General features: G+C 38.9%; 1 pseudogene; it reads right to left on the reverse strand.

Moving 5' to 3' along the window:
- Positions 1–679: 679 nt before the first annotated feature.
- On the reverse strand, positions 680–1,869 carry LOC109376347 (elongation factor 1-alpha 1 pseudogene; annotated as a pseudogene).
- Between the last annotated feature and the right edge of the window lie 2,115 nt (positions 1,870–3,984).

Here is a 3,984-nt window from a genome sequence, read left to right on the forward strand (position 1 = left end):
CATAGATTGACAAATTATCAATCTGTGTTCCTGTTCTTCAGCATCTCAATTCCATCAAATGTTGGATTAGAGTATATTTTCTTTCAAACACTATGCTTGCACAAAGAAAAATATTGCTATTTTTTGCTTGTGCAATGTACCATCATCTAGTGGACAAGAATCATTCTTTTGAATCATACCAAACCTGTGAGGAAAGCACTATATGGATCTGATAGGATATTTCTGTCACTATCAGGAGGCTCCTAAAGTAACGCATTTTAGTACAAATATCCCCTTCAATGCTTTATATATGGAAGGGTGCTACCAACTTGGTTTCATGGTGAATCTTGATCTTATAAGTGTTGCATTTAGAGAAATCAAGGGGATGAAGTCTCCACAGCAGCCTTGTCCTAGGATTTTCTGTGATGATGGCAATATTTTCTAGTCTATGCTGTCCAACATAGTAGCCACTGGTCACATGTGGCAATTTGTTTTTCTCATTAAACTTTATTTTAATGGGTCTCAAAATTCTGTGACAGATTTTTGGTCAAGTTGTTTCCATTAAAAAGTACTGATCCTAAAAGCTAATAACTCAAACACACACACACACACACACACACACACACACACACACACACACACACACACTGGTCCACAAAACATCCTCCTTTCCTCCTGAAGGTTTCATGATGTATTGTTATCATTCACCAGTCTTTTACTATTAAACTTAAATGGCCAATTGAGACAAACGTTCTGAGACCGTTCTTCCACCACTGATTAAGACTGGGGTGGCAGGTATTGGGGATAATATTCATTTAGCCTTCTGAGCTTTCTGGGCAGATTTTGTGACCTTGCCAGCTCCAGCTACTTCTTGTCCACTGCTTTGATGGCACCCATATCAACTGTCTGTCTCATGTCACAAATTGCAATAACAGCCCAGAGGAGGATAGTCCGAGAAGCTCTCAACACACATGGGCTTGCCAGGAACCATGTCAACGATGGCAGCATTACCAGATTTCAAAAACTTCAGGCCATTTTCCAGATTACTCCCAGAATGACAATCAATCTTTCTCAGCTCAGCAAATCTGCAAGCAATGTGAGCTGTATGACAATCCAGTCCAGGTGTATATCCGGCACTGATTTGGCCTGGATGGCTCAGGATAATCACCTGAGCCGTGAAACCCACTGCTTCCATTGGTGGGTCATTTTAGTTGTACCAACCACTTTGCCACATTGAACATCTTTGACAGAAACATTCTTGACATTGAAGACCCCACTGTCCCCAGGAAGCACTTCACTCAAAGCTTCATGATGTAACGTTGACTGGAGCAAAGGTGACACTATGCCGGGTTTGAGAACACCAGTCTCCATTTGGCCCACAGGGACAGTATTGATACCACCAATTTTGTAGACATTCTGGAGGGGCAGACGCAAGGGCTTGTCGGTTGGATGAGCTGGTGGCAAGGTGCAAACCAGAGCTTCAAGCAGAGTGGTTCCATGGGCACTGCCATCTTTATGGGTGACTTCCCAACCCTTGAACCAAGGCATGTTAGCATTTGGCTCCCGCATGGTGTCACCATTCCAACCAGAAATTGGCACAAATGCTACTGTGTCAGGGTTGTAGCCAGTGTTCTTAATGTAGGTGGTGATTTCCTTAACGATGTCCTCATATCTCTTCTGGCTATAAGGCGGCTCAGTGGGATCCATTTTAACACCAACAATTAGGTGTTTCACACCCAGTGTGTAAGCCAGAAACATGCTCACGGGTCTGCCCACTCTTAGAGATGCCTGCTTTAATTTCACCTTCACCAGCAGCAGCAATCAGGACAGCACAGTCAGCCTGAGATGTGCCTTAATCATGTTTTTGATGGGCTCTGTGTCCTGGGGCATCACACAATACTTCCCGGTCTCAAAAGATATCAATGACGACACCACATTCACGTTCAGCTTTCAGTTTAATCCATGACTCAGGCATATTGAAGGAGCCCTTTCCCATCTCAGCAGCCTTCTCAAAATTTTCAATGGTTCTTTTGTCGATCCCACTACACTGGTAGATCAGATGGCCTGTAGCGGTAGACTTGCCCGAATCTATGGGTCCAGTGATGACGATGTTGTTATGAATCTTCCCCTTTCCCGTTTTGCCTTAGATTTAGTGGTGGTTTTCACAACACCTGCGTTCTGGCAGTAACTCCATTATGAAAAAGCCCCATGTGACTATTAAGGGCTTCAAATGCGACAAGCATGATTAGGAAACTAAATTGTTAATTTTATTTAATTTTAATGGCCACATATTGGATAACAGTTCTAGGCAATAAACTCCATGAGGTCACGTCTCTGCTGTTTGCCGTTGTATTCGCATGCAGTACAGTTTCTGAATGGTAGCAAGCCCTTAATGTTTGTTGTTGCAGTTGCTGTTGATAGTAACACTAATAGCCAGCATTTCTTATACACTTCCTATAAGCCAGGCACTGTGCTAAATTATTTAAGCATTTCAAACCAGTAACTAGTGAGACCTTTAACAATTTCTTAACCTCTCTTGCCTCAGTTTCCCCATGTGTAAACTTGGATAATAATAGTCTCCACCACATAGTGTTGTGAGGATTAAATTGAACACATGCAATATACTTAGAACAGTGCCCAGCAAGGGGTAAGTGTTTAATAAGAATTAACTACTCTAATCATCATCAGTGTTATCAACATGGTCAGAATATGGTCTCTACAAAGATGTTTCTCTGCCTAGTGACAGAAATTGTCTGCTCTACCTCTGGATTTCACTCAAGCACAACTGAATCCTTCAAAGCACAAAGAATAGATAATAAAGTTTACTCTGTCATCATGTTGTTTCCCAAATTCCAGAATTCTTCTCTGTTAATCCCTAAAATGAACATTGGTAAAATAACAGCCTTTTAAGGGTGATCTTTCCCCTGCTTTCTAAGGTGCAACATTAACAATGACTTTCATCAGACAATCATATCAGAGTATTCAAATAACCTATGAAAATTATAAACATAAAATTAGTCTCAGATTTGTTCTTAAAAGGGCTGCAGATTTTACAAAGCATCTACATATGCACTACTAATTTGACCTTATTTTCATAATAGTCTGTAATATATAATAAGTATTAGTGTATACATTCCATAAGTAAGAAAACTAGATATCAAAGAAGCCAAGAGGTAGGTATGGAGTTGGTGTCACGATTAGGAAACAGTGAGTTCCATTCTTAAAGTCCAAATCCAGAGATACTTTTCTTTTCTCTCCCTCTTTGTTCTTTCTTTCTTTCCTTCCTTCCTTCTTTCCTTCCTTCCTTCCTTCCTTTCTCCCTCTCTCCCTCCCTCCCTCTCTCTCTCTCTCTCTCTCTCTCTCTCTTTCTCATTTTCTTTCTTTTTTTTCTTTCTAAACCTTAAACTTTCTGATAATGAGTTTTATGTGGTCAGGGTTACTTTGTGGATAAAACAAGAAATGAGAGGGGGAGATGCTATAATTTACATTTTTATAGTCTGCAAGTTCACTTAAAAAACATGAAACTGTACATTTTGCTATTTGAGTTATCTTGCTATACCTCAGAAATCCAAATAAACTCCATAAACTTTATAGAAAGAAAAGAATATCAAGGAGCTCACTATTCTATTAGAAACATGCAATTTTAACTTCATCTTACTTTAAATAAAAATGGTAAAATATATCATTAAATTACATTTTACTTTTTACCTAATGTCTTGTTTCTGTTACATATCTGCTACCTAAAAACATACCTTATTACTACTGAAACTTAGATGTTTATGTGCTTACGCCCATATCAACTAGTATTTTCTCTTTGGGAGTAATTAATTTTATCGTTGTACTTTCATACCTATATTGTTTTCTCACAGTTTCTTCTTCAACCTCAAATTCTTTAATTAGGAGTTCTACTTAAAAGAAAATGATAAAAGACACAAAGAGATTTGATGTCAAAGCAAAGTAACTAACTGAAAAATATTCAAGTGAATTCTATTTTTGTTATCTTAA

Source organism: Hipposideros armiger, unplaced genomic scaffold, assembly GCF_001890085.2.
Source record: "Hipposideros armiger isolate ML-2016 unplaced genomic scaffold, ASM189008v1 scaffold_1110, whole genome shotgun sequence".
NCBI lineage: Eukaryota > Metazoa > Chordata > Mammalia > Chiroptera > Hipposideridae > Hipposideros > Hipposideros armiger.